This window comes from Pseudophryne corroboree, chromosome 1, assembly GCF_028390025.1.
Source record: "Pseudophryne corroboree isolate aPseCor3 chromosome 1, aPseCor3.hap2, whole genome shotgun sequence".
In the NCBI taxonomy this organism is placed as follows: Eukaryota; Metazoa; Chordata; class Amphibia; order Anura; family Myobatrachidae; genus Pseudophryne; species Pseudophryne corroboree.
This window is the reverse complement of record NC_086444.1, coordinates 498374157-498399529: the sequence shown is the minus strand read 5'-3', so window position 1 is coordinate 498399529 and position 25373 is coordinate 498374157. Positions and strand designations below refer to the sequence as shown.

At 48.0% G+C, this 25373-nt stretch overlaps 1 protein-coding gene across 7 annotated transcripts in view; it reads left to right on the top strand.

Annotated features, from left to right (window-relative positions):
- The window catches only part of LOC134895591 (proprotein convertase subtilisin/kexin type 5-like), a 568642-nt gene that overhangs the window by 362114 nt on the left and 181155 nt on the right, over positions 1-25373 (top strand). The gene's annotated exons all lie outside the window — the stretch shown is intronic.

The following is a 25373-nucleotide window of genomic DNA, read 5'->3' as shown; positions in this document are numbered from 1 at the left end:
CTAGTGCGTACCCTCCTTAACTACATAATTGTTTCTGCATAACGAGTATTCATACTTAAGTAAAATCTATCTGTACAGTATATCACCCAATCTTATGACGATTCAATTGCAGTTATTTTGATTTTGAAAAAAAGAAATATTATTTGTTATATAAGAAGCCTTCACTTATTCATCAGTGCAATGAGTGCCAGGAAAACAGCATTTGCGCGAGCGATTGTCCTTGAGCGAGACAATCCACTAACAAGCCACTGTTATCACACGAAACACACAGTTACTGTAAAATGATGTCCACACCTTATTCATTTGTTACTTGCTAGAGGTCATGAGTAAATAATTATGCTCATCTGAAATACCTGTAACACAGCAAGTAAGAAATATGCTTTAAAATTGTGCAGATAGTTTTCTATGGCAAACACAAAGGAACACAGCAAATAAAGGGGGCTACTGATGTGTAGCAAGGCAAAGCCAGAAGCTTTCTGCAAGCAAGCAGAATACCTGGTTAAGCCTGTAGCACACACAGTGGATTGGACCTCAGTTTACAGCTAAGCTAGGATGCAGCCTGTTCCTAACTATAAATACTGGGTTTATACATTTTCAGACCCTCCAACATGACCCGCCCCACTAGGTACAAAATGCTCTGTTTCTGGACTTCCCTCTTAATTTATGATTTCCATCACTTGTGTTGAACTAGTTGAATGATAAGAAAGCTGTTTCTTCACAGGTGATGGCAATAATAAATTAAGAGGGAAGTCCAGAAACAGAGCATTTTGTACCTAGTGAGGCGGGTAATGTTGGAGGGTATGCATTTTACATATGCCCCCTGCAGTGCAACATGGTTTTGCTAAGAGGCAACACAGCACCTTTTAGCTGGAGTTTGTACTAACTCTTAATGAGACCTTAAGACAGACAAAAATGCTCCTTTCCTACCAAATCAAAGAAAAAAGCTGGTGTGTGACATAATTAATATTAGGGTCTTTTAAGGTCATGTTTATAACATGAAATGTAACATTGCAGCAGCAGCCTTTTAATGTGGACTGTTTATATTTTGCTAGGGCCCTGCTTAAAGTATCTCTTTTATATGTATGTAAGATTTGTACTGTTGAATTGAAAGTAAATATCAGTGTTTGACAAGCTTTAATGCATATTACTTCCCTTGCACATGTTGACTTCCTAATACCAACAATCCTTCCTAGCGTGTTGTGATTAATGAGCCTGTCCCAGCATGCTATTGAATTTGGAACATCATGTCAGCTATTGAAGTTTTCCTGCCTGTTGGTGGTCTTATGCCCTTCTTATTTCCTTCTTAAGATAGATGGAAGACCTCTGTGAAAGTGAATGCTTTACAGCTGAAAGCCTTGTTTTAGATCTCTCTGGTAATTATGTTTAAACACCCCAACTCCTGTCAACAACTTCTCTTTGAAAGTGTTCTGATGGATTTTCCAGTCAGGGAGCTTTCTGTAGGTATTATCCACTTGCTCTCTGGAAGCCAAGTGAAAAGTACAAGTCAGGCTACAGATGTTTTACTGGAACACGCCAAAGCCTTACAAAAATGTTCTTTCTGACAGTGTGGTAGAGGATTTTCTCCACTCACTGCATCAAATCCAAACAATTGAGGAATACTGATTTGAGTGACATGTTTCAGATGGGTCTTCTGTTAACAGCTCTATATGAAAATCATCATAGTAAAATACATAGGGGGGACATTTACTAAGCAGTGATAAGAGCGGAGAAGTGAGCCAGTGGAGAAGTTGCCCTATCAACCAATCAGCAGCTCTGTATGATTTTATAGTATGCAAATTATAGATGTTTCTTCAGTGCTGATTGGTTGCCATAAGCACTTCTCCACTGGCTCACTTCTCCGCTCTTATCACTGCTTAGTAAATGTCCCCCATAATCCCTAATATTGATGTAGTATTATTTTTCATATGCTCCTATTATCATTCTATATATGTAATTATGGAGCTATTTACTGACAACTGAAAAGCTGTCTGATGAGAATGTTTTACTCGCTGGTTTGTTAGGTTTGATATAGTAGATTGAGATCATCTCTCCATGAAATCATCAAAAATAGGATTTTAGCACCTACCGGTAAATCCTTTTCTCTGACGTCCTAGTGGATGCTGGGAACTCCGTAAGGACCATGGGGAATAGACGGGCTCCGCAGGAGACTGGGCACTCTAAAGAAAAGATTAGGTACTATCTGGTATACACTGGCTCCTCCCTCTATGCCCCTCCTCCAGACCTCAGTTAGAATCTGTGCCCGGCCAGAGCTGGGTGCTCCTAGTGGGCTCTCCTGAGCTTACTAGTAAAGAAAGTATTTATTAGGTTTTTTATTTTCAGTGAGCTTCTGCTGGCAACAGACTCACTGCTACGTGGGACTAAAGGGAGAGAAGCAAACCTACCTGCTTGCAGCTAGCTTGTGCTTCTTAGGCTACTGGACACCATTAGCTCCAGAGGGTTCGAACACAGGCACCTGTCCTCGATCGTCCGTTCCCGGAGCCGCGCCGCCGTCCCCCTCGCAGAGCCAGAAGAACAGAAGCTTGAAGACGACGAAATAGGCGGCAGAAGACTCCTGTCTTCATTTAAGGTAGCGCACAGCACCGCAGCTGTGCGCCATTGCTCCCAGCACACTTACACACTCCGGTCACTGTAGGGTGCAGGGCGCTGGGGGGGGGGGGGGGCGCCCTGGGCAGCAATTGAAGTACCTTTTGGCAATAAAAATACATATATACAGTCTGGCACTGTATATATGTAAAAACCCCTGCCATTTTTTTACACAGAAAGCGGGACAGAAGCCCGCCACTGAGGGGGCGGGGCCTTCTTCCTCAGCACACCAGCGCCATTTTCTCTTCACAGCTCCGCTGGAAGCAGCTCCCCAGGCTTTCCCCTGCAGTATCCAGGTACAAGAAGGGTAAAAAAGAGAGGGGGGGCACATAAATTTAGGCGCAAATAAAACATATAAGGCAGCTATTGGGTAATCCCTTATTATAAGTGAAAATCCCTGTGTTATATAGCGCTGTGGTGTGTGCTGGCATACTCTCTCTCTGTCTCCCCAAAGTACTTTGTGGGGTCCTGTCCTCAGTCTGAGCATTCCCTGTGTGTGTGCGGTGTGTCGGCACGGCTGTGTCGACATGTTTGATGAGGAGGGTTATGTGGAGGCGGAGCAAGGGCAGATAAGTGTGGTGTCGCCCCCGTCGGGGCCGACACCTGATTGGATGGATATGTGGAAGGTCTTAAACGACAATGTAAGCTCCTTACATAAAAGGTTTGATGACGCTGCAGCCTTGGGACAGCCGGGGTCTCAGCCCGCGCCTGCCCAGGCGACTCAGAAACCGTCAGGGGCTCATAAACGCCCTCTATCTCAGATGGTTGACACAGATGTCGACACGGGGTCCGACTCAAGTGTCGACGATGATGAGGCACATTTACAGTCTAAAATGACCAAGGCCATCCGATACATGATTATTGCAATGAAAGATGTATTACACATTTCTGAGATTAACCCTGTTAATACCAAGAGGGTTTATATGTTTGGGGAGAAAAAGCAGCCAGTGACTTTTCCCCCATCTGATGAATTAAATGAATTATGTGAAGAAGCGTGGAGTTCCCCTGATAAGAAACTAGTGATTTCTAAGAGGTTACTGATGGCGTACCCTTTCCCGCCAACGGACAGGTTACGTTGGGAAACATCCCCTAGGGTGGACAAGGCACTGACACGCTTATCTAAAAAGGTGGCCCTGCCGTCTCAGGATACGGCCGCCCTAAAGGAGCCTGCGGATAGAAAGCAGGAAGCTATCCTGAAGTCAGTGTATACACACTCTGGTACTCTACTGAGACCTGCTATTGCTTCAGCCTGGATGTGTAGTGCTGTAGCAGCATGGACAGATACTCTGTCAGACGACATAGATTCCCTCGACAGAGATACTGTTTTGCTAACCCTGGGCCATATAAAAGACGTTGTCTTTTATAAGCGGGATGCTCAGACATCCTTTCTTGCCAGAGGCAGGGGTAGAGGTAAGAAGCTGCACCATGCAGCCAGTTCCCAGAAACAAAAGTCCTCCCCTGCTTCCACTAAGTCCACCGCATGACGTTGGGGCTCCACAGGCGGAGCCAGGTGCGGTGGGGGCGCGTCTCCGAAACTTCAGCAACCAGTGGGTTCGCTCACAGGTGGATCTCTGGGATGTACAAATTGTATCTCAGGGATACAAGCTGGAATTCGAAGCGACTCCCCCCCGCCGTTACCTCAAATCAGCCTTGCCAGCTTCCCCCATGGAAAGGGAGGTAGTACTGGCGGCAATTCACAAGCTGTACCTCCAGCAAGTGATTATCAGGGTCCCCCTCCTTCAACAGGGAAGGGGTTACTATTCCACAATGTGTGTGGTACCGAAACCGGACGGTTCGGTGAGACCCATTCTGAATTTAAAATCCTTGAACACTTATATAAAGAAATTCAAGTTCAAAATGGAATCGCTCAGAGCGGTTATTGCAAGACTGGAAGAGGGGGATTTTATGGTGTCGCTGGACATCAAGGATGCTTACTTGCATGTCCCCATTTACCCACTTCACCAGGAGTACCTCAGGTTTGTGGTACAGGACTGTCATTACCAGTTCCAGACGTTGCCGTTTGGCCTGTCCACGGCACCGAGGATATTTACCAAGGTAATGGCCGAAATGATGATACTCCTTCGGAAGAAGGGAGTTATAGTTATCCCGTACTTGGATGATCTCCTCATAAAGGCGAGGTCCAGAGAGCAGTTGTTGATCAGCGTAGCACTCTCTCAGGAAGTGTTGCAACAGCACGGCTGGATTCTGAATGTTCCAAAGTCGAAGCTGATTCCTACGATGCGTCTGCTTTTCCTGGGCATGATTCTGGACACAGAACAGAAGAAGGTGTTTCTCCCGGTGGAGAAGGCCCAGGAATTAGCATCTCTGGTCAGGGACCTCCTGAAACCAAAACAGGTATCGGTGCATCACTGCACGCGAGTCCTGGGAAAGATGGTGGCTTCATACGAAGCCATTCCCTTCGGCAGGTTCCATGCAAGGATCTTTCAGTGGGATCTGTTGGACAAGTGGTCCGGATCGCATCTTCAGATGCATCGGCTGATCACCCTGTCCCCAAGGGCCAGGGTGTCTCTTCTGTGGTGGCTGCAGAGTGCTCACCTTCTCGAGGGCCGCAGGTTCGGCATACAGGACTGGGTCCTGGTGACCACGGATGCAAGCCTCCGAGGATGGGGGGCAGTCACTCAGGGAAGAAACTTCCAAGGGCTGTGGTCAAGTCTGGAGACTTCTCTACACATAAATATACTGGAACTAAGGGCCATTTACAACGCCCTGAGTCAAGCAGAGCCCCTGCTTCGAAACCGGCCAGTGCTGATTCAGTCAGACAACATCACGGCGGTCGCCCATGTAAACCGCCATGGCGGCACAAGAAGCAGGATGGCAATGGCGGAAGCCACAAAGATTCTTCGGTGGGCATAGAATCACGTGCAAGCACTGTCAGCAGTGTTCATTCCGGGAGTGGACAACTGGGAAGCAGACTTCCTCAGCAGACACGACCTCCACCCGGGAGAGTGGGGACTTCATCAAGAAGTCTTCACACAGATTGCAAAGCGATGGGAACTGCCACAGGTGGACATGATGGCGTCCCGCCTCAACAAAAAGCTAAAAAGATATTGCGCCAGGTCAAGGGACCCTCAGGCGATAGCTGTGGACGCCTTGGTAAAACCGTGGGTGTACCAGTCGGTATATGTGTTTCCTCATCTTCCTCTCATACCCAAGGTACTGAGAATAGTAAGAAAGAGAGGAATAAGAACAATACTCATTGTTCCGGATTGGCCAAGAAGGACTTGGTACCCGGAACTGCAAGAAATGCGCACAGAGGACCCATGGCCTCTGCCTCTCAGACAGGACCTGCTGCAACAAGGGCCCTGTCTGTTCCAAGACTTACCGCGGCTGCGTTTGACGGCATGGCGGTTGAACGCCGGATCCTAGCGGAAAAAGGCATTCCGGATGAAGATATTCCTACGCTGATAAAGGCTAGGAAGGACTTGACAGCAAAGCATTATCACCGTATATGGCGAAAATATGTTGCTTGGTGTGAGGCCAGGACGGCCCCTACAGAGGAATTCCAGCTGGGTCGATTCCTGCACTTCCTACAGTCAGGGGTGACTATGGGCCTAAAATTGGGGTCCATAAAGGTCCAGATTTCGGCCCTATCCATTTTCTTTCAAAAAGAACTGGCTTCACTGCCTGAGGTTCAGACGTTTGTTAAGGGAGTGCTGCATATTCAGCCCCCTTTTGTGCCACCAGTGGCACCCTGGGATCTTAACGTTGTGTTGGATTTCCTGAAATCCCACTGGTTTGAGCCACTTAAGACTGTGGAACTAAAGTATCTCACGTGGAAAGTGGTCATGCTGTTGGCCTTAGCATCGGCTAGGCGTGTGTCGGAATTGGCGGCTTTGTCATGTAAAAGCCCATATCTTATCTTCCATATGGACAGGGCAGAATTGAGGACTCGTCCCCAATTTCTCCCAAAGGTGGTATCATCGTTTCATTTGAACCAACCTATTGTGGTGCCTGCGGCTACTCGGGACTTGGAGGACTCCAAGTTGCTGGACGTAGTCAGGGCTTTGAAAATATATGTTTCCAGAACGGCTGGAGTCAGGAAGACTGACTCGCTGTTTATCCTGCATGCACCCAACAAGCTGGGTGCTCCTGCTTCAAAGCAAACTATTGCTCGCTGGATCTGTAGCACGATTCAGCTGGCTCATTCTGCGGCTGGATTGCCGCATCCAAAATCAGTAAAAGCCCATTCCACAAGGAAGGTGGGCTCTACTTGGGCGGCTGCCCGAGGGGTCTCGGCTTTACAGCTTTGCCGAGCGGCTACTTGGTCGGGTTCAAACACCTTTGCAAAGTTCTACAAGTTTGATACCCTGGCTGAGGAGGACCATGTGTTTGCTCATTCGGTGCTGCAGAGTCATCCGCACTCTCCCGCCCGTTTGGGAGCTTTGGTATAATCCCCATGGTCCTTACGGAGTTCCCAGCATCCACTAGGACGTCAGAGAAAATAAGAATTTACTCACCGGTAATTCTATTTCTCGTAGTCCGTAGTGGATGCTGGGCGCCCGTCCCAAGTGCGGACTTTCTGCAATACGTGTATATAGTTATTGCTTAAATAAGGGTTATTGTTATGAGCCATCCGTTGAGTGAGGCTCAGTTGTTTGTTCATACTGTTAACTGGGTAAGGTTATCATAAGTTGTACGGTATGATTGGTGTGGCTGGTATGAGTCTTACCCTGGATTCCAAAAATCCTTTCCTTGTAATGTCAGCTCTTCCAGGCACAGTTTCCCTAACTGAGGTCTGGAGGAGGGGCATAGAGGGAGGAGCCAGTGCACACCAGATAGTACCTAATCTTTCTAGAGTGCCCAGTCTCCTGCGGAGCCCGTCTATTCCCCATGGTCCTTATGGAGTTCTTAGCATCCACTACGGACTACGAGAAATAGAATTACCGGTGAGTAAATTCTTATTTTCTCCTAGTCCGTAGAGGATGCTGGGGACTCCAAAAGGACCATGGGGTATAGACGGGATCCGCAGGAGCTTGGGCACACTGAAAAGACTTTAACTGGATGTGAACTAGCTCCTCCCTCTATTCCCCTCCTACAGACCTCAGTTATAGGAACTGTGCCCAGGAAAGACGGACATTTTGAGGAAAAGATTTAAGTTCAAACTAAGGGCGAGAAACCTACCAGCCCACACCACAACATACCGTACAACCGGAGTATTAGGAAACCAGATAACAGTAAGATTTTAACAGCAGCAACAAGCTGAAACAACAAATACACAACCTGTGTGTAAACCAATGCAACTAATAAGAACACACTGCAAGTAACTGTCCGCACTGGGATGGGCGCCCAGCATCCTCTACGGACTAGGAGAACAGAATTTACCGGTAGGTACTAAAATCCTATTTTCTCTTACATCCTAGAGGATGCTGGGGACTCCAAAAGGACCATGGGGTCTATACCAAAGCTCCAACACGGGCGGGAGAGTGCGGACGACTCTGCAGCACCGATTGAGCAAACATGAGGCCCTCATCAGCCAGGGTATCAAACTTGTAAAACTTAGCAAAGGTGTTTGAACCCGACCAAGTAGCTGCTCGGCAAAGCTGAAGTGCCGAGACCCCTCGGGCAGCCGCACAAGATGAGCCCACCTTCCTGGTAGAATGGGCCTTCACTGATTTCGGCACCGGTAGCCCAGCCGAAGAATGAGCTTGCTGAATCGTACTACAAATCCAGCGTGCAATAGTCTGCTTCGAAGCAGGATGACCAATCTTGTTGGAAGTATACAGGACAAACAAAGCCTCTGTTTTCCTGGCCAGCGCCGTTCTGGCGACGTAGATCTTCAAAGCTCTCACAACATCAAGAGACTTTGGAACTGCCACAGCATCTGTAGCCACAGGTACCACAATAGGTTGGTTAATGTGAAATGAAGAAACCACCTTCGGCAGAAATTGTTGACGAGTCCTCAATTCCGCCCTATCCGAATGGAAGATCAAGTACGGACTTTTGTGACAAGGCCGCCAACTCAGACACCCGACTGGCAGATGCCAGAGCCAACAGCATGACCACCTTCCAAGTGAGAAACTTTAACTCAACCTTACGCAAAGGTTCAAACCAGGAAGACATAAGAAACTGTAAGACCACGTCAAGATCCCATGGTGCCACCAGTGGCACAAACGGAGGATGGATATGCATCACTCCCTTCACAAAAGTCTGAACCTCAGGGAGAATAGCCAATTCCTTCTGAAAGAAGATAGATAAAGCCGAAATCTGCACCTTGATGGAACCAAATTTCAGGCCGGCATCGACGCCTGCCTGCAAAAAATGGAGAAACCGACCCAAGTGAAATTCTTCCGCAGGAGCAGCTTTAGTCTCACACCACGAAACATACTTTCTCAAAATACAGTGATAATGTTTCGCCGTAACTTCCTTCCTCGCCTTAAGGAGAGTGGGAATGACCTCCCCGGGAATACCTTTCCGAGCTAAGATTGGCGCTCAACTTCCATGCCGTCAAACGCAGCCGCGGAAAGTCTGGAAACACGCATGGTCCCTGCAATAACAGGTCCTCTCTTAGAGGGAGTGGCCAAGGATCTTCCACAAGTAATTCCTGAAGATTTGGATACCAGGCCCTTATTGGCCAATCTGGAACGACAAGAATTGCTTGCACTCTTGCTCCTCAAATGATTCCCAGCACCTTTGGAATGAGAGGAAGCGGAGGGAACACATACTGTACACCGACTGAAAGACCCACGGAGTTACCAGGGCGTCCACTGCACTGGCTTGGGGGTCCCTTGACCTGGAACAATACCTCGGAAGCTTCTTATTGAGGCGAGACGCCATCATGTCGATCAGCGGAGTTCCTCAATGCTTCGTCAGTTCTGCAAATACCTCTTGATGAAGAGCCCACTCTCCTGGATTGAGATCGTGTCTGCTGAGGAAGTCTGCTTCCCAGTTGTCCACTCCCGGAAGGAAGACTGCTGACAGGGCGCTCACATGCTGTTCCGCCCAGCGAAGGATCCTTGTGGCCTCCGCCATAGCCGCCCTGCTCCTTGCTCCGCCTTCACGGTTTATATGCGCCACCGCAGTTATGTTGTCTGATTGTATCAGGACAGGCCGACCCTGAAGAAGGCTTCTTGCTTGTAGCAGGCCGTTGTAAATGGCTCTTAACTCGAGAACATTTATGTGGAGACAAGATTTCTGGAGCGACCATTTCCCCTGGAAATTTCTTCCCTGGTTGACTGCGCCCCAGCCTTGGAGACCTGTATCTGTTGTCAACAGGACCTAATCCAGGATACCGAATCGGCGCCCTCCTAGGAGGTGAGAACTTTGTAGCCACCACAAGAGAGAAATCCTGGCCCTGGATAGACTTATCTTCCGGTGCATGTGCAGGTGAGACCCGGACCACTTGCTCAGCAGATCCCACTGAAACGCCCGGGCGTGAAACCTGCCAAACGCAATGGCTTCGTACGCCGCAACCATCTTCCCCAGAACCCGAGTACATTGATGAACCGACACACTTTTTGGCCTCAGAAGCTCCCTGATCATCGTCTGGAGTTCCAGAGCTTTGTCTTCCGGAAGAATCACCTTCCGTAAGCCCGTGTCCAGAATCATACCCAGAAAGGGCAACCGAGTGGTCGGAATCAACTGAGACTTTGGCAAATTTAGCAGCCAACCGTGTTGTCGCAGAGACAAATCCACATTTCTTAGCAACCGTTCCCTGGACCTCGCCTTTATCAGGAGATCGTCCAAGTACAGGATAATGGTAACCCCTTGCTTGCGAAGGAGAACCATCATTTCTGCCATGACTTTGGTGAAAATCCTCGGGGCCGTGGAAAGCCCAAACGGCAACGTCTGAAATTGGTAATGAGAATCCTGTACCGCAAACCTTAGGAAAGCTTGATGCAGAGGATATATCGGGACTTGTAAGTAGGCATCCTTTATGTCGACTGATGCCATAAAGTCCCCCCCTTCTAGGCTGGCAATCACAACTCGAAGAGATTCCATCTTGAACTTGAAAACCTTCAAGTATGGATTGAGGGACTTTAGGTTCAGAATCGGTCTGACCGAACCGTCCGGTTTCGGTACCGCAAAGAGGCTCGAGTAGAACCCCTCCCCCCGTTGGGACGGGGGAACGGGAACAATGACCCTCTGTTGACACAACTTTTGTATTGCTGCCTTCACCACCTCCCTGTCCAGAAGAGACACTGATAAGGCCAAAATGAAGAACCGGTGAGGGGGCACCTCCTGAAACTCCAGCTTGTATCCCTGAGATACTATATCTAGGACCCAAGAATCCAGGCCTGATTGAACCCAGACCGGACTGAAGATCCGCAGACGGCCCCCCACCGGTCCGGACTCCCCCAGGGAAGCCCCAGCGTCATGCGTTGAACTTGGTAGAGGCAGGGGAGGACTTTTGGTCCTGGGCGCCTGATACTGCAGGCGACTTTCTTCCCCTTGCTCTACCCTTTGAAGCGAGGAAGGACGAACCTTTTCCACGCTTGTATTTATTGGGACGAAAGGACTGCATCTGCTGATGTGGTGTCTTTTTCTGTTGTGTGGGAACATAACTAAGAAAAGATGACTTACCCGCTGTCGCGGTAGACACCAGATCAGCCAAGCCGTCACCAAACAAGACATTACCTTTGAAGGGGAGAGCCTCCATAGCTCTCTTGGAGTCGGCATCGGCATTTCATTGATGAATCCACAGCGCTCTCCTGGCCGAGATCGCCATGGCATTGGCTCTTGATCCCAAGAAACCTACATCCCTCGCCGCATCCTTCAGGTAATCTGCAGCGTCCTTGATATAATCAAGAGTTAAAAGAACATTATCTTTATCAAGCGTATCCATATCAGCCGTTAAATTCTCAGCCCATTTAGCAATAGCACTACTCACCCATACCGACGCCACAGCAGGTCTGAGCAATGCACCCGTATTAGCGAAAATGGACTTCAGAGACGTCTCCAGCTTGTGATCCGCCGGATCCTTGAGAGCTGCCGTGTCAGGGGACGGAAGCGCCACCTTCTTAGACAACCGGGATAAAGCTTTGTCGACATTCGGAGACGACTCCCATTTTTCCCTGTCATCAGAGGGGAAAGGATACGCCATGTAAATTCTCTTGGGAATCTGCCAGCTCTTATCTGGCGACTCCAAAGCCTTTTCGCAAAGAGGATTCATTTCATGAGAGGGGGGAAACTTCACCTCAGGTTTTTTCCCTTTGAACAAGCAAATCCTTGTTTCCTGCACCGCAGGTTCGTCAGAAATATGTAAAACATCCTTTATAGCCACAATCATGTACTGAATACTCTTAACTAACCGTGGATGTAAAGCAGCCTCAGTGAAATCGACATCGGAATCAGAATCCGTGACGGTATCCGTATCTACCAACTGAGTAAAAGGCCGCTTTTGCGACCCTGATGGGGTCTGCACCTGAGACAAAGCATCCTCCATGGATTTCCTCCATACCTGAGTCTGAGACTCCGATTTAGCCAACCTTTTAGACAAAGAGGCCACATTTGTAATTATTAAGCGTACTTAACATTGTAAGTAAATCAGGGCCAACTCCAGACATCTGCTCCCCCAGCAGCCTCCTCCGGGGAATAACACTCAGCCTCAGACATGCCGACACGGAATGTCGACACACCGACACACACACACCGCCTCAGCTAGGGGACAGACCCACGAGGAAGCCCAGATAGAGAAACACAGAGGGAGTATGCCAGCTCACACCCCAGCACCCATATATCCCAAAACAAAATATGTTGACAGCGCTGCTATGGATTATGCACCAATAACTGTCCCCCCCCCCCCCCCCCCCCCCCCCCGATCAGCTCCATGTTACTTTTAGATGAGCTTGGAGGTCCCGGGCTAGCGTTCTCTGCAGCGGCATGGAGGAGAGAAAATGGCGCTGACGAGCTGTCTCGGCGCGCTTCAGCCCGCTAAATTTGAAATTAAGAAAATGCCGGCGGGGGTTGAAAAACGGTGCCGAGGCACCGAACTGCCTTCTGCCAGCTCCCAGACCCAGTAACATGCTGCTCAGGGCGCTCCCCCTCCAGCCAGTGGCGGAAGTCCGGGAGGTAATGGAGTCGGTTGCCGCCGGGCTCCAGCAGTGACAGGGGCACCTTCTCCATTGCCACTGACAGTGCAGCTGTCTGGCTGCGTCTCCCGTCTCCCGTGTGACCCGCCAGCTCCCGCCCCCTGACAAGTGCGGCTGGCCGGCTCCGGCTCACGTATAATGATACCATGTCTGGCCAGCTCCCACCCTCCTGATGGCGCAGCTGCCCGACTCCAGCTTCAGCCTGATGACAAGATGGCTGGCCTGCTCCCGCCCGGCTTCAGCTCCGGCTCCTGCCCCTCAGCGCCGCTGCCCGACTCCTACATGCTGACACCTGGCAATGGGAACTTAGCGGTAACTGATGGAGGAGAGTGTGAGGGTTGGGACAGTGTGTGCGTCAATGTGGCTGTACATGTATGTGTGTATTTGTATAGGTGTGTTTGTATAGGTGTGTGTATGTGGCTGTGAGTATGTGTATATGTGGCTATTTGTGTATAAATGGTATAATGTGTGTGTGTGTGTGTGTGTGTGTGTGTGTGTGTGTGTGTGTGTGTGTATATATGGCTGTGTGTATATATGGCTGTGTGTATATGTGGTTGGGTATGTATTTGTATATACATGAGTGTGTGTATGCATGTATATGTGGCTGTGTATACCGTAACTGGGCCGGGGGGGCAATATAAACTTTTTCGCCTCCAGGCGTCTGGTATTAAGTTACGCCCCTGCCCCCTGCACCCTGTGAGTGCCATTGGTGAAGTGTGTGGGAGCATGGAGCGCAGCGCTACCGCTGCGCTGTACCTCGTTACTGGAGTCTTCTGCCGTCACTGATGTCTTCTGTCTTCTGCATACTCACCCGACTTCTTTCTTCTGACTTCTGTGAGGGGATGACGGCGTGGCTCCGGGAACAAGCAGCTAGGCGCACCAAGTGATCGGAACCCTCTGGATCTAATGGTGTCCAGTAGCCGAGAAGCAGAGCCCTTAAACTAAGAAGAAGTAGGTCCTGCTTCTCTCCCCTCACTCCCACGATGCAGGGAGCCTGTAGCCAGCAGGTCTCCCGGAAAATAACAAACCTAACAAAGTCTTTTCCAGAGAAACTCAGGAGAGCTCCCCTAGTGAGTGTCAAGTCAGTCCTGGGCACAAAGTCTAACTGAGGTCTGGAGGAGGGGCATAGAGGGAGGAGCCAGTTCTCACCCAGTTAAAGTCTTTTTAGTGTGCCCAAGCTCCTGTGGATCCCGTCTATACCCCATGGTCCTTTTGGAGTTCCCAGCATCCTCTAGGACGTATATATTTTTAAGCTTTTTTTTTGTGTTAAAGTTTCACATCTCCAATATGATTTATACTATACTTGCATTACTGCTGACTCAGGCACCGTGGGGCAGATGTACTAGGCCTAGGAGAGTGATAAAGTGGAGAGAGATAAACTACCAACCAATCAGCTCCTAACTGTCATTATTTAAACACATCCTCTAACATGGCAGTTAGGAGCTGATTGACTGGCACTTTGTCTCCATTTTATTACTCTTCAAGTCTGAGTAAATATGACCATATATCTCTGTTTATTTCCCATCGTGAGTGCACTCAGCGAGTATCTTATAAAGCATACAAGCTCAAAATTGCACTTCTTATTTAGACTCCATTTTACAGAGTGTTTGTAACAGACGAGGAAGTGTTTAGTTTCATGCCCGGGATATTAGATGCTTTTTATTCAGATCAGCTCATGCAATGCTCTGGTGCCTCAGCAACATGTTGTGTTATCGTTTCATTTAGTTGTAACCATGGTGGTCATTCCGAGTTGTTCGCTAGCTGTTTTCGGTCGCTGCGCAGCGATCAGGCAAAAAAATGGCACTTCTGCACATGCGTATGCGGCGCAATGCGCATGCGGCGCAATGCGCACGCGTGACATACTTTCACAACAGCCGATGCAGTTTCACACTAGGTCTAGCGACGCTTTTTAGTCGCACTGCTGACCGCAGAGTGATTGACAGGAAGTGGGTGTTTCTGGGAGGTAACTGGCCGTTTTCGGGGAGTGTGTGGAAAAACGCAGGCGTGTCAGATACAAACGCAGGCGTGTCTGGGGAAACGCAGGCGTGGCTGGCCGAACGCAGGGCGTGTTCGTGACGTCAAAACAGGAATTAAACAGTCTGAAGTGATCGCAAGATAGGAGTAGGTCTGGAGCTGCTCAGAAACAACTACACGATCTTTTTTTGTAGCCGCGCTGCGGTACTTTCGGTCGCACTTCTGCTAAGCTAAGATACACTCCCAGAGGGCGGCGGCTTAGCGTTTGCACGGCTGCTAAAAGCAGCTAGCGAGCGAACAACTCGGAATGAGGGCCCATATCCTGTGTGACCTTCTGTTACTAACCTGGCATGTTTATTAACCCCCATGATTTGCTTGCTTGTGACCTTAATATATATATATATATATATATATAAAAAAAATATATATATATATATATATATATTGGTGAACAAATTGGAGAGCGCAAATGAGTAATAAAAAGTATAAGATTTTACTTGAAATAACTGCTTACATACATTTCAGTTTAAAACAAACGGCATGTGTGGAATACTGCAACTCAGCCACTGCATCCGCAATGTAGACTTCTCACAGAGCCCGCTCTGGTCACGGTCACTGACGTCACCACATCCACGTCCAAGCCACGCCCTACGCGTTTCGTCCAATCAGGGACTTCGTCAGGGGTGTACGTGGATGTGGTGACGTCAGTGACCATGACCAGAGCGGGCTCTGTGAGAAGTCTACATTGCGGATGCAGTGGCTGAGTTTGTTTTAAACTGAAATGTATGTAAGCAGTTATTTCAAGTAAAATCTTATACTTTTTATTACTCATTTGCGCTCTCCAATTTGTTCACCAGTTTCTACTTTGCTCCGGTGGCACGGAGGGGATTGAAGCGCAGTTGGACACTAATCTGGACTCCAAGGATTTTAAGCGCAAAGGACTGATTTTCGTATATATATATATATATATATATATATATAAACATCAGTGGAAAAAAACGCACTCATTTCCAGATAAATAGATTTGGGTGCTGCAGCCTCATATTCTAATATATAGCCCTCCTGTGTAGAGCATACCTTCCAGCAGCCGTTCACATCAAGACCAGCACACCACGTATATACGTCAAGTGATTCTTTAAGAATTCATAAAGTGCAGAAATTGCATCAAACAAAGATTCATACAGCAACAGTCATTGTAACAATTCCAATTGATATGGGTAAGCTTAAAACCATGAAACTCATCGTGTCAGCTTGTAGACATATCATCCTTTTATATTAAGCCCGACAGCCGTTTCGGTGCATAACCACCTTCCTCAAGGGCTCCATGAATAATAGCCAAACAGTTGCTGATTAAATAGCCTGGGCGCCCGTCATCAACACACTGATGTCCCACACTTGTGTCACCCCACTCACCTGTCCATTCACGCCGCACTAGCCTCCGTCTCCACACAGCCGCTGTGGACCGCACGCCGCCTGTCGCTGGAACGCATTTCCGGTTCCGCTCTGTGCGACCACTATCTTGTCCGTACGGGAACGCGGCTACTGAAGAGTGCTGGCCCGTGGTGCACATACCACGCACCGGCGGCCGCTTCACCCGCGCTCCTCGGACACAAGTCCACACTCACTACTCTAGAGTGTGGAAACTAGAGATGAGCGCCGGAAATTTTTCGGGTTTTGTGTTTTGGTTTTGGGTTCGGTTCCGCGGCCGTGTTTTGGGTTCGACCGCGTTTTGGCAAAACCTCACCGAATTTTTTTTGTCGGATTCGGGTGTGTTTTGGATTCGGGTGTTTTTTTCAAAAAACCCTAAAAAACAGCTTAAATCATAGAATTTGGGGGTCATTTTGATCCCAAAGTATTATTAACCTCAAAAACCATAATTTACACTCATTTTCAGTCTATTCTAAATACCTCACACCTCACAATATTATTTTTAGTCCTAAAATTTGCACCGAGGTCGCTGTGTGAGTAAGATAAGCGACCCTAGTGGCCGACACAAACACCGGGCCCATCTAGGAGTGGCACTGCAGTGTCACGCAGGATGTCCCTTCCAAAAAACCCTCCCCAAACAGCACATGACGCAAAGAAAAAAAGAGGCGCAATGAGGTAGCTGACTGTGTGAGTAAGATAAGCGACCCTAGTGGCCGACACAAACACCGGGCCCATCTAGGAGTGGCACTGCAGTGTCACGCAGGATGGCCCTTCCAAAAAACCCTCCCCAAACAGCACATGACGCAAAGAAAAAAAGAGGCGCAATGAGGTAGCTGACTGTGTGAGTAAGATAAGCGACCCTAGTGGCCGACACAAACACCGGGCCCATCTAGGAGTGGCACTGCAGTGTCACGCAGGATGTCCCTTCCAAAAAACCCTCCCCAAACAGCACATGACGCAAAGAAAAAAAGAGGCGCAATGAGGTAGCTGACTGTGTGAGTAAGATAAGCGACCCTAGTGGCCGACACAAACACCGGGCCCATCTAGGAGTGGCACTGCAGTGTCACGCAGGATGGCCCTTCCAAAAAACCCTCCCCAAGCAGCACATGACGCAAAGAAAAAAAGAGGCGCAATGAGGTAGCTGACTGTGTGAGTAAGATAAGCGACCCTAGTGGCCGACACAAACACCGGGCCCATCTAGGAGTGGCACTGCAGTGTCACGCAGGATGGCCCTTCCAAAAAACCCTCCCCAAACAGCACATGCCGCAAAGAAAAATAAAAGAAAAAAGAGGTGCAAGATGGAATTGTCCTTGGGCCCTCCCACCCACCCTTATGTTGTATAAACAGGACATGCACACTTTAACCAACCCATCATTTCAGTGACAGGGTCTGCCACACGACTGTGACTGATATGACGGGTTGGTTTGGACCCCCCCCAAAAAAGAAGCAATTAATCTCTCCTTGCACAAACTGGCTCTACAGAGGCAAGATGTCCACCTCATCATCATCCACCGATATATCACCGTGTACATCCCCCTCCTCACAGATTATCAATTCGTCCCCACTGGAATCCACCATCTCAGCTCCCTGTGTACTTTGTGGAGGCAATTGCTGCTGGTCAATGTCTCCGCGGAGGAATTGATTATAATTCATTTTAATGAACATCATCTTCTCCACATTTTCTGGATGTAACCTCGTACGCCGATTGCTGACAAGGTGAGCGGCGGCACTAAACACTCTTTCGGAGTACACACTTGTGGGAGGGCAACTTAGGTAGAATAAAGCCAGTTTGTGCAAGGGCCTCCAAATTGCCTCTTTTTCCTGCCAGTATAAGTACGGACTGTGTGACGTGCCTACTTGGATGCGGTCACTCATATAATCCTCCACCATTCTTTCAATGTTGAGAGAATCATATGCAGTGACAGTAGACGACATGTCCGTAATCGTTGTCAGGTCCTTCAGTCCGGACCAGATGTCAGCATCAGCAGTCGCTCCAGACTGCCCTGCATCACCGCCAGCGGGTGGGCTCGGAATTCTGAGCCTTTTCCTCGCACCCCCAGTTGCGGGAGAATGTGAAGGAGGAGATGTTGACAGGTCGCGTTCCGCTTGACTTGACAATTTTCTCACCAGCAGGTCTTTCAACCCCAGCAGAGAGATCCAAGGTAGGTTTTAAATCTAGGATCGAGCACGGTGGCCAAAATGTAGTGCTCTGATTTCAACAGATTGACCACCCGTGAATCCTTGTTAAGCGAATTAAGGGCTCCATCCACAAGTCCCACATGCCTAGCGGAATCGCTCCGTGTTAGCTCCTCCTTCAATGTCTCCAGCTTCTTCTGCAAAAGCCTGATGAGGGGAATGACCTGACTCAGGCTGGCAGTGTCTGAACTGACTTCACGTGTGGCAAGTTCAAAGGGCATCAGAACCTTGCACAACGTTGAAATCATTCTCCACTGCACTTGAGACAGGTGCATTCCACCTCCTATATCGTGCTCAATTGTATAGGCTTGAATGGCCTTTTGCTGCTCCTCCAACCTCTGAAGCATATAGAGGGTTGAATTCCACCTCGTTACCACTTCTTGCTTCAGATGATGGCAGGGCAGGTTCAGTAGTTTTTGGTGGTGCTCCAGTCTTCTGTACGTGGTGCCTGTACGCCGAAAGTGTCCCGCAATTCTTCTGGCCACCGACAGCATCTCTTGCACGCCCCTGTTGTTTTTTAAAAAATTCTGCACCACCAAATTCAAGGTATGTGCAAAACATGGGACGTGCTGGAATTTGCCCATATTTAATGCACACACAATATTGCTGGCGTTGTCCGATGCCACAAATCCACAGGAGAGTCCAATTGGGGTAAGCCATTCCGCGATGATCTTCCTCAGTTGCCGTAAGAGGTTTTCAGCTGTGTGCGTATTCTGGAAAGCGGTGATACAAAGCGTAGCCTGCCTAGGAAAGAGTTGGCGTTTGCGAGATGCTGCTACTGGTGCCGCCGCTGCTGTTCTTGCGGCGGGAGTCCATACATCTACCCAGTGGGCTGTCACAGTCATATAGTCCTGACCCTGCCCTGCTCCACTTGTCCACATGTCCGTGGTTAAGTGGACATTGGGTACAACTGCATTTTTTAGGACACTGGTGAGTCTTTTTCTGACGTCCGTGTACATTCTCGGTATCGCCTGCCTAGAGAAGTGGAACCTAGATGGTATTTGGTAACGGGGGCACACTGCCTCAATAAATTGTCTAGTTCCCTGTGAACTAACGGCGGATACCGGACGCACGTCTAACACCAACATAGTTGTCAAGGCCTCAGTTATCCGCTTTGCAGCAGGATGACTGCTGTGATATTTCATCTTCCTCGCAAAGGACTGTTGGACAGTCAATTGCTTACTGGAAGTAGTACAAGTGGGCTTACGACTTCCCCTCTGGGATGACCATCGACTCCCAGCAGCAACAACAGCAGCGCCAGCAGCAGTAGGCGTTACACGCAAGGATGCATTGGAGGAATCCCAGGCAGGAGAGGACTCGTCAGAATTGCCAGTGACATGGCCTGCAGGACTATTGGCATTCCTGGGGAAGGAGGAAATTGACACTGAGGGAGTTGGTGGGGTGGTTTGCGTGAGCTTGGTTACAAGAGGAAGGGATTTACTGGTCAGTGGACTGCTTCCGCTGTCGGCCAAAGTTTTTGAACTTGTCACTGACTTATTATGAATGCGCTGCAGGTGACGTATAAGGGAGGATGTTCCGAGGTGGTTAACGTCCTTACCCCTACTTATTACAGCTTGACAAAGGGAACACACGGCTTGACAAATGTTGTCCGCATTTCTGGTGAAATACTTCCACACCGAAGAGCTGATTTTTTTGGTATTTTCACCAGGCATGTCAACGGCCATATTCCTCCCACGGACAACAGGTGTCTCCCCGGGTGCCTGACTTAAACAAACCACCTCACCATCAGAATCCTCCTGGTCAATTTCCTCCCCAGCGCCAGCAACACCCATATCCTCCTCATCCTGGTGTACTTCAACACTGACATCTTCAATCTGACTATCAGGAACTGGACTGCGGGTGCTCCTTCCGCGTGCAAATGGTGGAAGGCGCATGCTCTTCACGTCCAGTGTTGGGAAGGTCAGGCATCGCAACCGACACAATTGGACTCTCCTTGTGGATTTGGGATTTCGAAGAACGCACAGTTCTTTGCGGTGCTACTGCTTTTGCCAGCTTGAGTCTTTTCATTTTTCTAGCGAGAGGCTGAGTGCCTCCATCCTCATGTGAAGCTGAACCACTAGCCATGAACATAGGCCAGGGCCTCAGCCGTTCCTTGCCACTCCGTGTGGTAAATGGCATATTGGCAAGTTTACGCTTCTCCTCCGACAATTTTATTTTAGGTTTTGGAGTCCTTTTTTTACTGATATTTGGTGTTTTGGATTTGACATGCTCTGTACTATGCCATTGGGCATCGGCCTTGGCAGACGACATTGCTGGCATTTCATCGTCTCGGCCATGACTAGTGGCAGCAGCTTCAGCACGAGGTGGAAGTGGATCTTGATCTTTCCCTAATTTTGGAACCTCAACATTTTTGTTCTCCATATTTTAATAGGCACAACTAAAAGGCACCTCAGGTAAACAATGGAGATGGATGGATACTAGTATACAATTATGGATGGACTGCCGAGTGCCGACACAGAGGTAGCTACAGCCGTGGACTATTGTACTGTACTGTGTCTGCTGCTAATATAGACTGGATGATAATGAGATGTAGTATGTATGTATAAAGAAGAAAGAAAAAAAAACCACGGGTAGGTGGTATACAATTATGGACGGACTGCCGAGTGCCGACACAGAGGTAGCTACAGCCGTGGACTACCGTACTGTACTGTGTCTGCTGCTAATATAGACTGGATGATAATGAGATGTAGTATGTATAAAGAAGAAAGAAAAAAAAAACCACGGGTATGTGGTATACAATTATGGATGGACTGCCGAGTGCCGACACAGAGGTAGCTACAGCCGTGGACTACCGTACTGTGTCTGCTGCTAATATAGACTGGTTGATAAAGAGATGTAGTATGTATGTATAAAGAAGAAAGAAAAAAAAACCACGGGTAGGTGGTATACAATTATGGACGGACTGCCGAGTGCCGACACAGAGGTAGCTACAGCCGTGGACTACAGTACTGTGTCTGCTGCTAATATAGACTGGTTGATAAAGAGATGTAGTATGTATGTATAAAGAAGAAAGAAAAAAAAACCACGGGTAGGTGGTATACAATTATGGATGGACTGCCGAGTGCCGACACAGAGGTAGCTACAGCCGTGGACTACCGTACTGTGTCTGCTGCTAATATAGACTGGTTGATAAAGAGATGTAGTATGTATGTATAAAGAAGAAAGAAAAAAAAAACACGGGTAGGTGGTATACAATTATGGATGGACTGCCGAGTGCCGACACAGAGGTAGCTACAGCCGTGGACTACCGTACTGTACTGTGTCTGCTGCTAATATAGACTGGATGATAATGAGATGTAGTATGTATAAAGAAGAAAGAAAAAAAAACCACGGGTAGGTGGTATACAATTATGGATGGACTGCCGAGTGCCGACACAGAGGTAGCTACAGCCGTGGACTACCGTACTGTGTCTGCTGCTAATATAGACTGGTTGATAATGAGATGTATTATGTATAAAGAAGAAAGAAAAAAAAACCACGGGTAGGTGGTATACAATTATGGACGGACTGCCGAGTGCCGACACAGAGGTAGCTACAGCCGTGGACTACCGTACTGTACTGTGTCTGCTGCTAATATAGACTGGATGATAATGAGATGTAGTATGTATAAAGAAGAAAGAAAAAAAAACCACGGGTAGGTGGTATACAATTATGGATGGACTGCCGAGTGCCGACACAGAGGTAGCTACAGCCGTGGACTACCGTACTGTACTGTGTCTGCTGCTAATATAGACTGGATGATAATGAGATGTAGTATGTATAAAGAAGAAAGAACAATAAACCACGGGTAGGTGGTATACAATTATGGATGGACTGCCGAGTGCCGACACAGAGGTAGCTACAGCCGTGGACTACCGTACTGTGTCTGCTGCTAATATAGACTGGTTGATAATGAGATGTAGTATGTATAAAGAAGAAAGAAAAAAAAAACCACGGGTAGGTGGTATACAATTATGGACGGACTGCCGAGTGCCGACACAGAGGTAGCTACAGCCGTGGACTACCGTACTGTACTGTGTCTGCTGCTAATATAGACTGGATGATAATGAGATGTAGTATGTATAAAGAAGAAAGAAAAAAAAAACCACGGGTAGGTGGTATACAATTATGGATGGACTGCCGAGTGCCGACACAGAGGTAGCTACAGCCGTGAACTACCGTACTGTGTCTGCTGCGACTGGATGATAAATAATGATATAAAAATATATATATATCACTACTGCAGCCGGACAGGTATATATTATATAATGATGGACCTGCTGGACACTGTCTGTCAGCAGAATGAGTTTTTTATTTTATAGAATAAAAAAACACCACACAAGTCACACGACGTGTGTTTAACTTTTACAGGCAGACATTCACAATACAATATAGTATACTATATACTGGTGGTCAGGTCACTGGTCAGTCACACTGGCAGTGGCACTCCTGCAGAAAAAAAGTGTGCACTGTTTAATTTTAATATGTACTCCTGGCTCCTGCTATAACCTAACTGCTCCCCAGTCTCCCCCACAATTAAGCTGTGTGAGCACAGTCAGATATTATACATAGATGATGCAGCAGCACACTGGGCTGAGCACAGATATGGTATGTGACTGAGTCACTGTGTATCGTTTTTTCAGGCAGAGAACGGATTATATTAAATAATATAAAACTGCACTGGTGGTCACTGGTCAGTCACTAGTATAACTAACTAATACTATCAGCAAAATTCTGCACTCTCTGTCTGAGTACTCCTCCTAAGCTCCAGTAAATGAAGTGTCACTGTCTCACTCTGTCACTAGTATAACTAACTAATACTATCAGCAAAATTCTGCACTCTCTGTCTGAGTACTCCTCCTAAGCTCCAGTAAATGAAGTGTCACTGTCTCACTCTCACTCTCCTAAGTATCTATTTCTTCTCTAAACGGAGAGGACGCCAGCCACGTCCTCTCACTATCAATCTCAATGCACGTGTAAAATGGCGGTGACGCGCGGCTCCTTATATAGAATCCGAGTCTCGCGATAGAATCCGAGCCTCGCGAGAATCCGACAGCGTCATGATGACGTTCGGGCGCGCTCGGGTTAACCGAGCAAGGCGGGAAGATCCGAGTCGCTCGGACCCGTGTAAAAAAACATGAAGTTCGGGCGGGTTCGGATTCAGAGGAACCGAACCCGCTCATCTCTAGTGGAAACCGGACTCAAAAACACAGTGTATCAGACTGCAATACGTGTTCTGCTGCTCTAGCCTGGGGATTGGTTCCATATCTAGGTTCCATTATATTCTTGCCCCCAAAGACACTTTTTACGGTCTCATATATGCCCGGTCCATATAAACAAATATGCATGTAATTAAACAGAAAACCAGCCGGTCTGTGATGGTCACAGGTTAATGTAAGGTCACACAGCGCGGAACACCACCGAAGCCTGATAGGCGCCTCACGGCTATTCATTAATAAATTCAGGCCCATTCCACGAGGAAGGTGGGCTCTTCTTGGGCGGCTGCCCGAGGGGTCTCGGCTTTACAACTTTGCCGAGCTGCTACTTGGTCGGGATCAAACACCTTTGCAGAATTCTACGGGTTTGTTACCCTGGCTGAGGAGGACCTTGAGTTTGCTCATTCGGTGCTGCAGAATCATCCGCACTCTCCCACCCGTTTGGGAGCTTTGGTATAATCCCCATGGTCCTTACGGAGTTCCCAGCATCCACTAGGACGTCAGAAAATAAGAATTTACTCACCGGTAATTCTATTTCTCGTAGTCCGTAGTGGATGCTGGGAGCCCGTCCCAAGTGCGGACTTTCTGCAATACATGTATATAGTTATTGCTTAACTATAGGGTTTTGTTATGAGCCATCTGTTAAATGAGGCTCAGTTGTTGTTCATACTGTTAACTGGGTATAGTTATCACAAGTTGTACAGTGTGATTGGTGTGGCTGGTATGAGTCTTACCCTGGATTCCAAATCCTTTCCTAGTAATGTCAGCTCTTCCGGGCACAGTTTCCCTAACTGAGGTCTGGAGGAGGGGCATAGAGGGAGGAGCCAGTGCACACCAGATGTAGTACCTAATCTTTCTTTTAAGAGTGCCCAGTCTCCTGTGGAGCCCGTCTATTCCCCATGGTCCTTACGGAGTACCCAGCATCCACTACGGACTACGAGAAATAGAATTACCGGTGAGTAAATTCTTATTTTGTCTGACGTATATGGGATTGGGATCAGATTTGGAAGCCACAGGGTGTGAATTCGTTGAACTCAACACTGAGGGTGTGACAGTGACAATCCTCTGGGATGCATTTAAGTCCTTTATGAGGGGCATCCTGATTCAGTAATGCACAGTTTCCTGAGGCTCCTCCAGTGTTTAATGACACTCCGGTTAAACGATTACTATTGGATAGGATGAATAGTCACTTGGTTTCTGGTGTTTACTTAACAATTCAAATGTCACTGCACTCTGATAACTTTCCTTGCTTAGAATTAAATGGGAATCGGACTTGGGAGTGTTGTCGGAGGAGATATGGGAAACAGCCTAAGGTATTCCACGCTCCTCCACCACGACAGTTATATATCAACAGATTAAATTTTTTATACTCCATAGGATCTATATCACACCAGACAGATTGTGTTGTATAGGGAGCACTAATACCCCGACCTGTCCTAAATGTGGTGCCTATGATGGAACCTTCTGGCACTTACTAAGGCCCTGTCCTCATCTGGTTCTATTTTGGGACCATGTACTTTATATTATAGTGAATACTGGTGTTCCGAGGGATGCTCTCACACCCATGGTTTGTACTTTATCAGCTATTGATGACGAATTACTGGATGCGCCAACTAGGCGAAACACTGTACACTTGCTAAGGTGTGTATCGCCAGGTTATGGCTGGCTAAAGACTCCCCGACCTCACGTTCTTGGATTTCCTTAGTAAATGAAACTGTTTCATACGAGAAATGTGTGTACCTAGCTAAAAAGGCGGAGAACAAGTACTTGACTAAATGGCTAGATTCCCCTCATTCGGGTAGTTCATAACAACTATACTATTTGGATGGGTTGTTGGGTGCAGTGGTGGATGTGTGCGGCGATAGTTACTGTATCTTGACATGCACGTATATTTGTAGGTAATGCC